This window comes from Rutidosis leptorrhynchoides, chromosome 5 (assembly GCF_046630445.1).
Source record: "Rutidosis leptorrhynchoides isolate AG116_Rl617_1_P2 chromosome 5, CSIRO_AGI_Rlap_v1, whole genome shotgun sequence".
NCBI classification, from domain to species: domain Eukaryota; kingdom Viridiplantae; phylum Streptophyta; class Magnoliopsida; order Asterales; family Asteraceae; genus Rutidosis; species Rutidosis leptorrhynchoides.
The window spans coordinates 141717593-141728747 of NC_092337.1; positions in this window are offsets into that span (position 1 = coordinate 141717593).

Sequence of the window (11155 nt, forward strand, 5' to 3'; positions counted from 1 at the left end):
TATAAAATGGTTTATATCAAGTAATTGGCTAAAATTACTAGACTTGAAAATGGATTTCAAATAAACCATACACTAAATGCATGTTGGTGTATGGCATAAATGTTTTCTCAAACTAGAATTAAAGAAAACTTAAAACCCTTTACACTAGGTCAACAAGTTTAAACTCCATCCTATTGTATGACACTTAAAAATATTAGGGAACTTATAATGGGATAAAGGTCACCTAACCGTTATGAGCAAACTAATATGATTAAGGTAAATTTCACACACTTGTGGGATAAAGGTCACCTAACCACTTGTATGCTAAGTTTACATGTCTATACAAGTAGGACGACTTGATTTGGAAATCATGAACTTAGGGTCACCGAAGGATGATGAACAAATAGGCGTTGATGGGATAATATGCCATGCAAAAGGATTGCATGATCCCATAACTTAGAAGTTGCAAAAGGATTGCAATTGTCATACAATGACTACCTAGCTAAATCAAATGATGGGATAAAGGTCACCTAATCGAAATTTGGTTTACCGTTGGATTCTAAAATTTAATAAATATCAATTGGATTTAAAGGGTATTGATTGTTAAATTAAAATCGATACTTAAATGAACTTTGTTAAATTTTGTAGATGGCCGCCAATAACAATAACATGCAAAACGCACCTATTAACTTGAACAACCTATCGTTAAGGTCTCTCCTCGAGAAAGACAAACTCAACCATACGAACTTTATGGATTGGTTCCGCAATCTTAGGATTGTCCTCAAACTTGAGGATAAGGCGTATGTGTTGGAAGACCCCATTCCCGATCAACCCGACGAGGATGATTCGGAAGGCATGGCTTATTGGGATAAGTATTGCGCCGATTCGGTGCAAGTCGCTTGCCTAATGCTTGGGACTATGATACCCGAACTCCAAAAGGATTTCTAGCATCATACTGCATACGACATGATCACACAATTGAAGGAGATGTTCCTTCAACAAGCACGTGTCGAGCGCTTCGAGACCGTTCGAGCGCTTCATGCATGTCGTATGGACAACTCCCAATCCGTTTCATCTTATGTCCTTAAGATGAAAAGCCTCATTGATCGCGCAAACCGTCTTAATCTCAACATATCTAATGAGCTAGCCACGGATCTTATCCTAAACTCTTTGTCAAAGAGGTTTGACCAATTTGTAATTAATTACAATATGAATGGGATGGATAAGACCATTGGCGAACTTCATGGCATGCTTAGGATGGCGGAAACTAGCATGGGTAAGAGGGCTTCACCCGTGCTAATGATCAATGATGGTGGGTCCAAAGGTAATAACACTTCTAAGCCAAAGGCGGCTAAGAGGAAAGGACCCGCCCATCAAGGTAAGGGAAAGGGGAGGATGGTTACCCCAACTAAAAACAAGAACAAGAAGTAAAAGGTTGCCGGACAAGCAAACCCCAAGGAATACCCGTGCTTCGGTTGCAGTGAAATGGGTCACTGGAAACGCAACTGCCCGGTCTACCTTAAGGAGTTAAAGGAAAAGAGGGATGCAGGGCAAACCTCAGGTAATGTATATATGGTATACATTGAGCTTAGTATTACTTCTTCTAATACATGGGTATTAGACACAGGATGTGGAACTCATATTTGCAACACTTTGCAGGGGTTCAAAAGAAGTGATCAAGATGCGGGAACAACAAGTCTCTTCATGGGAAATGGAGCAAGGGTGCAAGTGAAAGCTCAAGGAGACTTTGTTTTAAAGCTACCAAGTGGTTTGGAGCTTGTTTTGAAAAATGTTTTGTATGCACCCGATTTATCTCGAAACATTATTTCTGTATCCCGCTTGAAACAATGTGGTTTTAATCTTAATTTCATTTATGATGATATCCATGTTTCTTTAAACAATGTGTTCTATCTCAACCGTGGGCACTCGGTAACTAACTTAACGTTTAATAATATATCACCCCCTAAAAGTACACTTGGCAAGTGCGTATGTTTATGAAGTATTAAACACCGCCCGAGTGGGGATGTCAAACCCTATGGATCCATATCTAAGATTCGCGTTCACTGGTTCAAAAACCAATGACTAAACGTTACCGTGCTAAGGGGAATGTTTCTGCCGTTGTATAACCCACACACATATAAAGTTTAAGTACTCGTGCCTAACATGTAAAATGTAAAAAGCGCATGTATTCTCAGTCCCAAAAATAGTAAAAGTGGTAAAAAGGGATGCTATAACTCACAATGATAAGTAGCGGTAAAGTATGACTCGGGAAATAAGCAAGTATGTAGGTTGTCCAAACGGGTCCTCAACCTAAGTCAAATATCGCTAAGTCAGTAAATCGTCCCCATAGCTTTATAAGTATGTAAATAAGGTCTTAAAGGTCATCATCATCAATCATCAAACGAAAGGTATAAAGTAAGTTTTGTTTAAGGAAAAAGTTTAAAACAAGGGCTGACTTCGGTCAGTCACCACGGCCTCAATACCTACTGAAATAAGGTGAGACCAGTGGACATGACTCTGTATATGAGTCCTTTAAATGTGGTAAAATTTACAGAAGCAAACCCGTCTTCGTTTGACCGTGGTGACGGTCTAAGTGCGAGTAGGTCAGAATTTTTCAGCACAACGTTAAATGGACATAGTGACGATCGGAGGGCCATAAATCCTAAACCGTAACTCGGATTAAGACGAGTCCTATATGAAAAGTTATCTACTCGAACAGAGATATCTGAAAATCATAGTTACAGCAGCCCAGGTCTTACTGATTAGACACATAAACAGCAAAACAGTAGGTTCCAGTGGGTTTTGGTGCTTAATGTCCATCACGGTTCTCATCCTTGATGCATATAGCTTCAAGTGTACAACTCGTTGATGGGTTTACATCATCTTTACCAAGTTTTGACCATCATAACCCAAGTGCAAGTCTAAGACATGTAGCACAACATAATCAAGTGTTGCAAGTGTTTTGATGAACCAAAGTTACATCAAAGTCTTAGAGTTTAACACATACATGAAATATAAAAGAAATGTAGAACTATAAACTTGAAAATAACTAACTAATCAAGATCTTAAGTTGTAGAACATAGTTCTTAGTTTGATCTTGAAGATTCCAATACTCAAAAGTCTTGATCTAAAGTTATTAAGTTAAATCTAACACAAGTGTATGAAGTTATAACTAAAAGTTATACTTCCATGTTCTTGAACTTTTAAAGTTAACTTTAAGTTTCAAGAAGTATGAGATCAAGATTAACTTGTAATACTTGACCATGAAACCAACAACATGAAATTAAAGTGCATAATATAAAGAGATAAACTAAGTAAACAAGTAACTAGTTCATTGGTTGTTCATACTTTAAAGATTCAAACCAAAGTTTGATCTTTAGAAAGTAAACTTTAAGTTTACTTCATGAGCTTCAAGTATGATTTTAATCAACACATAAACTTTCAATCTTTCAAGAAATTAAATGTAGGACATAACTAGTAAGTTAGGTTCTTGTGTGTTCTTGTTATGAACAAGATAAAATGAAGAATTAAACTAACATGTTTGATTCTTGAAAGCTAGTAAGTAAGTAACAAACAACAACTAACATACACAAGTAATTAAACAACATTAAAGAACAAAAGATGATGATGATTGTGTAGCCAAGGGCTACGGTTTTGGAGAAAGGAAAAAGGAAGAACACAAGTTGTTACTTACAACTTTGAGAGAGAAATGGGAGAAAGAAAGTTGCAAGTTTGAAGTGTGTGTGTAAATGTGAGAGAATGCAAGTAGAAGTAACACAAAAAAAAATGAAATAAAACTCCCTTGTTGAAGAGCTAGGCCGACGGTTTGATGGGGGAAAAGAGGAAGAGATTTGCCCACTAGTTCATACATGGTAAAGCCTTAAAAGGTGGTTATTAGATGGTTGTTCATGGGGAAGATGTCTAACTAGATTCCAAGTGTCTTAAACTAGCTAGTTATGTTTGAAAGTATTACTTACAAGTGTAATGGGCTAAATTAATCCACTAAAGATGTAGGGTGGGCTCTTTTAAGTCCATGAACACTAATAAAGCCCAAGTTCCATTAATTAACAAATAAATCCAACAAGAGCCCAAGTAATTAACTAATGACCTTAGTTAATTAAAATGATTAATAAAACTTAATCATGAATGTAAATAATACTTGAAAATATTATTCGTGCAAGTTTCGTGTGTCACAAAGACGATTCGGGCAATTAAAGTCAAGTACGGGCAATCATGGCAACATGTAAATGTAATAACATACATTCGTTTAATCACACGTATTAATAATAATAATTATTAATAAATAAAATTTAGAATTTCCAGGGTCGTTACAATTAACTTTGTTTGTGAACAAGTTTAGAGTTAACTAAACTATGTTCTAGTGATTACATGTTATAATCTTCGAATAAAATAGTTTTATATATATGAATCAGAAGATGTTATGAACATCATTACTACCTCAAGTTTAGTAGGTAAACCTACTGGAAGTGACAAAAATTGATCTAGCTTCAAAGGATTCTTGGATGGCTTGAAAGTTCTTGAAGTAGAATCATGACACGAAAACAAGTTCAAGTAAGATTATCACTCGAATTAAGATAGTTTATAGTTAAAGAAATTGAATCAAAGTTTGGATATGAATATTACCTTGAATAAGAAAGATAACCTACTGTAATTAACAAAGGTTTCTTGATCTTAGATGATTACTTGGAATGGATTTGCAAGATTGAAAGTAAACTAGCAAACTTGAAAGGATTTTCGAAGTGTTCTTGAAGTATTCTTCCTATGATGATTATAGCTTGATTCTTGAAGTAATTTTTGATGAAGATGATGATTAGTTTACTGGAAATTTCATTCCTAAGAGTGTGTGTGTATGTGTGTGTTTAGAGAGAATTAGAAAGAGAATTGGAAGTGAAATGGATTGATTGGTGAGTGGTGAATGATGAGTGGTGAGTGGGGTTAAAAGGAGTTCTAGTTAGTTGACTAGTTCATGGTAGAAGTTAAATTTGATTAGTCATGCATGACATAATCAAGAGTGGAATCTCATGCTAGTTCCTATTAGTATATACCTATAGTAAGTATGTCTAGAAGCTGTGTATAATACGGGTACAAATACTGAATGACTACGAGTAGAATTATTGATGAAAATGAATGGAAGTGTAATTATAAGCATTTTTGCTAAGTAGAAGTACTTTGATATGTGTCTTGAATTTTTTCAAAAGTGTACTAATACATCTTAATACACTATATGTATATTCATTTTAACTGAGTTGTTAAGTCATCGTTAGTCGTTACATGTAAGTGTTGTTTTTGAAAGCTTTAAGTTAACAATCTCATTTAATGTTGTTGAAAGCTTTAAATCAAATTTTAACACATTTTTTATAAAGCGATATTAACCCAAACAAAAAATTTCCAAACTCGAACCCAGCCAGGGACTCTGCCCCTTGGACCCCGCCAGGGGTTGCCACCCCTTGGACCTCGCTATCGGGGGTGCTGCCCCCGAACCCCCGTCATAATTACGATAAGTTCAAACAAGTGTGCACTCCACACTTTCCCAAACTTTTTCGATATTTATCAAGGTTATTTTGGTTAACAAATTAATCCCATTACTCTTAAATCATATTGGTGACAAAATCACCCACAATGAATATATCTTAATATGATACATATATATTTAGTAAGGCATTGCTATAACGATAATCGTTATATATATCGTTTCGAGTTTCATAATTCAATAGTCTCATTTTATGTATATAACTCATTGTTAATATACCTAGTGAGATACTTACTTTTCATAATATCATGTTAGCTATATACATATCCATATATATATCATCATATAGTTTTTACAAGTTTTAACGTTTGTGAATCGCCGGTCAACTTGGGTGGTCAATTGTCTACATGAAACCTATTTCAATTAATCAAGTCTTAACAAGTTTGATTCCTTAACATGTTGGAAACATTTAATCATGTAAATATCAACTTCATTTAATATATATAACATGGAAAACTTCGGGTCACTACAAATAATAATAATAATAATGATAATAATATTATTAATAATAATGTGTTAATGATAATAAAAATAATAATACTTAATACTTATAATAATAATAATAATGTTACTACTACTACTATACTAATAATAATAATAATAATAATAATAATAATAATGATAATAATAATAATAATAATAATAATAATAATAATAATAATAATAATAAATTGGAATAAAATACTACCTTAAGAAATAGCTTTTATAAAAAAAAAAATAAACGTCATTGCCCAGGCTCGAACCCGTGACCCCTCGTTAACCCGAAACACTTTTAACCGTCCCTCCATTTCATCTTTTCTGTTTTAATTACGGATTAAATTCTTATACCCAGTATTCGTCTGTTTTCATTTTCCTAATTCCACCATCATCATCATTATCTAATTACTATGTACATCATCATCATATCGTATATATATCATCACCATCAACTTATATTTTCGTCATCATCATCACAGTCCATCATCATCATCATCACCTTCCCATCATCTCGTCATCTTGTTCATCGTGATCATCATCGCCATCATCATCGTCATCATATTCATCGTCAAATCGTTAGTCATCTCATCTGTATCATCATCGTTATCTTATCATCATCAACTATCATCATCTTCCGTTTTCATCATCATCTTTATTCATCATCAACCTCGTATCATTCTTCATCACAAAAACAGGAAGTATAGCTGCAGGTTTTTGGTGGGTTTCGATGGTAAACAGAAACATCGAGCAGTGGCAGCTGCAGTCGAATAGTAAACAGAAATAAACAGAAGCAGCAAGGTGGTTGTTAATAGTTTCTAACAGCAAAACAGAAAACAGTCGCAGCAGCAGGTAGGTTCGATGGTGTTGGGTTTTGTTGGTCGAACGAAACAGAAAACATAAGTAAGCAGGAGCAATTTAGCAGCAGTAGCTAACAGCTTTTTAGGCTGTTCATGAGCTGCATAACAGCAGCAGATAGCAGCGATGGGGGTGGCTATTTAGGGTGGCGTGTTGTGGTTGCAAATAGAAACCGAAAATAATCGTGAGATGGTGTTAAGGGTGTCGATGGTGGTTAATGATTAAACCGAAGGTGGTGGTGGTAACCGATGGTGGGTGTTTATGGTGGTCTCACGGTTGTAGGGTGATGGTGGTCGTGGAAGGTGTTGTATGGTGGTGGAAGTTAACGATGGTGATTTGTAAGGTGTTTGTTCCGTCATAGGTGGTTCTCAGATGATGGTGAAATGTGGTTCTCGGGTGTTGATTGTCAAACAAAAATGCAGTTAGAACAAGTGGGTTTTGATGAAGGTAATGGTTTGGGAGGTGGTGACTCCTTTTCTCAGCTTATATGTATGTAAGTTATTTATATACTAATATTAATCAATAAAATAATATAATAATTAATATAAAACAAAAAAAACGTGGTGATTAGAAAAATGTTAGCAGCCATAATCTTGTCCATTTAAGCCGAAGGTTTTTCCCGCATTGGTATATCATACTCCGTTGCTAATCGGTGACGGATAAAAGTATACATAAAATTTTTATCTTTTTAAATTAAATTCATATATTTATTTTGGTCATTTTCTTCTTTAAATCGTCGTCTTGTTATTTATTAATATATATATAATAATATTATTTTAAATCAATCATTTTTTAACTAAGTTAATATCTTATTTTAACACATTGTAATATATATATATATATATATATATATATATATATATATATATATATATATATATATATATATATATATATATATATATATATATATATATATATATATATATATATATATATATATATATATATATATATATATATATATATATATATTTTCAGTTAAAAATATAAATTTGTACATATTATATATATTTGAAATATTTATTTAATAATATAATATTTAGTTTTTCAAAGCTAATTATATTTCAAAGTTCATTTTAAAATCATTTAAATAATAGAAATTGTTATATCATAAAACGTTTTCATTTAATAAAGTAAAATAATATAATATGTAGGTCATAACGGTTTCCAGTTTTTAACTTACAGTTTATTCGTGAACCGTAGGGTTAAGTCCAACGGATAATTAAACATATGAAATCATCTTAATGTAACACATCAAATGGGTTTATCTTGTCGACAACCATTAACCCACTTATTTACTCTACATGATTTTACTTTTACATTAAATATTATGAAAACTAAATGATTAACTTATCAAGATTCACGAGGAAATTATTGTAAATCATGCTTTGAAAATTAAGCAGGAATCTCCACTAACCTTTGTCTAATTCTCGTTAATTGACACTTTTGTTCTTACTTGTAGATATCATTACCATTTATTCTGAATGCTGTTAAAAAGGAAAGATTTCTTAAATCAACGTGGACCTCATAACAAAGACCCATAATCATATCACAACATTTATGAGATATATAAATATAAATGTTAATATATCTTCTAGTTCAATCGTTTGGTATTATCTTTTAACTCTGTAGTTAAATATATCAAATAGATATTCAAACCAATAAGTCTAATGTACGATATCATACACTTAATATTTTGTTAACGTTTTCAATTAATATATATATATATATATATATACATATAATTGTTCGTGAATCGTTGGGAATAGTCGAAGGGTAATTGAATATATGAACACAGTTCTAAAATTTTCGAGACTCAACATTACAGACATTGCTTATCGTGTCGAAATCATATAAAGATTAAGTTTAAATTTGGTCGTAAATTTTCGGGTCGTCACAGTACCTACCCGTTAAATAAATTTCGTCCCGAAATTTGATTAGGATCGTTATGGCTGACAATAAGTATGTTTTCATGACGGATACGAATTAAAATTTTAGAGTTTTATCGTCATTTAGTAATATGGATATAACAATTCGATTATGTGAAGAGTATGAATGAAGTTATTGCAAAAGAGTGGAATGAAGAAAATAAAGATTTGTCTTAACTTTTGACGTCATCACCGTTGATCTCCGGATTAAAGAAAATCTTCGTAATCTATATGAGATTTGATTCTTCAGTAATTAAGGAAATTAGGATCCTCTTTGGTTAAATGCGATAATCTGTCTCTATTGCTCTGTCTGATATTTCACTATAAATCAATCTCCTTAGTTTCCTTATTTCCATATCTTTAGTTTCCTTATTTCCATATCTCCCATCTTCTATACTTTCTTCCTTAATTCATACTTCCAAAACATTCGTCAATATGCTCCATCCAGTTCTAATTCTTGATATATTCTTGATTATCACATCTGTCATTCTTCTTTTTCATCAACCACCGGAGGAATCTGTTTACTTCTAATATGCTCTTGGATTCATAGTGTTTTTAGTTCTCCCGTGTCTTTATATTGGTATACGCATTGATATACACGGTTTGTGATTTCTGTGTTGTTGTCGTGCTTATATTTTCCGCCATATTTCAGAGTTCCATGCTTTTGTATTATCATCCACGGTTAATGCTCTTTCCCTTTTGCTGCGATTTATACTCCTATATATATATTTCGATGCTCTATGCTTTTGTTTTCTATTCTCGACTTTAAGCAAAGCAATTCATGGTCCAGAATTCGTAGATATGAATTTTTGGAATGAACATAGATAATGTTCTAAGAGAGAAATTGTAATAGCAAGATTTGATTGGTCAAATTACCAGAATTCAAGGGAAAAGATAGAACTATCAAGAAAATATGTTCTTGATATGTTGAGAGGTTAGGCAAAATGTAAGAGTCGTGTAACATGGCACATGATGACGGTATGATCTGTGAATCATCATGTTCCATTAGAAACTCAGCATGACTTACTATAATATAATCACGTTGATCATGCGTCATTATATTATACTAACTCATGCTTCAATTCCCAACATTACTTCAAAAACATTCATATTTTAATTTCGAATTTTTAGAAACTAAAACAGTTTCCTTTATGATGTAACACAGATAGCGCGAAGAAATAAATAATTTCGGACAAGAATAGTCATGAAGATTTCTTCAGAAATATTGAGGATATTTAAAATGAAAGATACGATGATATATTAGAATTTTTAAAATATCTAAGATCAGAGAATGATGAAGAAACTTGTCTGCAAGGGTTTAGAGTAAGGAGCAAGGTATTCGCTAAAGACTTCAGCAGACACTGAATCATTTGGATTCTTTGAAGGCAGATTTAGTCCTTGTGATTTGTCCACAGCCTCCTTCATGGTTTGCTTTATCCGTTTTTCAGTACCAAAATTTTCCTTTGAGCTTTTCCAACATACTATTCTTTATCATCAAACTTTTGTCTGTTAATGTTGTCTACAGTCCTTGCTGTTTCATCAGCTTTTTCAAAACTTCATAGTACTGATTCGTAGGCTGGGATGTTATTTAGAATTTTAGAATTATAATTCCAGGTGATAACGTTATATGTATATATAACTATTGTCGTAGAAACACTGCGAGATTTGAAAATAATTATTGATACTTCTCGGTATTTGGTATGGCAATTTTCGTTACAAGATGCAGACGGTACATGATAGGATTTTGATGAATAAATATAGTGATTTTTCGGAAAGACTTACGCCACAGAGTAATGAAGTTGCTGGTACATCTGCTGATAATATGGTGTAATATAAAAGGTTCCCCGGTAACAATGATGAAAAGGGAAACTTATTTATCAAGGTTATAATAAAGCTAATCCAAATGAAAAGTTGAAGTTGATTTGATGAAGATGTGACAAAACTTGTTACTTTGAAAAGGGATTGCAAAATTATTTTTGGTAATAATAATGCCAAAGGATCTAGCACAGATTAATGTGAACTTTTACTTAGGTTCTGAGAGTTCTCCAGGTGCATAACTATTATGTCTAAATGTTTCTTTTCGTAGATAACGTGTGGTTGGTTCATCTTCTCGATTATTCATTATTTGAGGTGTCTTCAGAAATTTTGAAGGGTTTAAATGTAGATTGGCGTCGTCAATATCCAAATGATGAAATCGTCGTGAATCTTGAATGATTCTAATATCTTTCTGAGTGTCATGAATAAATGTGATGTTCTAGCACAGTTTTGATTTCAAAGTATGGCTTTGAAAGATGTAGGAATCTAAGAGTGATGCCTTCTGTTAAATCTTGACTTGGATTCTGATTTGTCAAAATCAGAATAT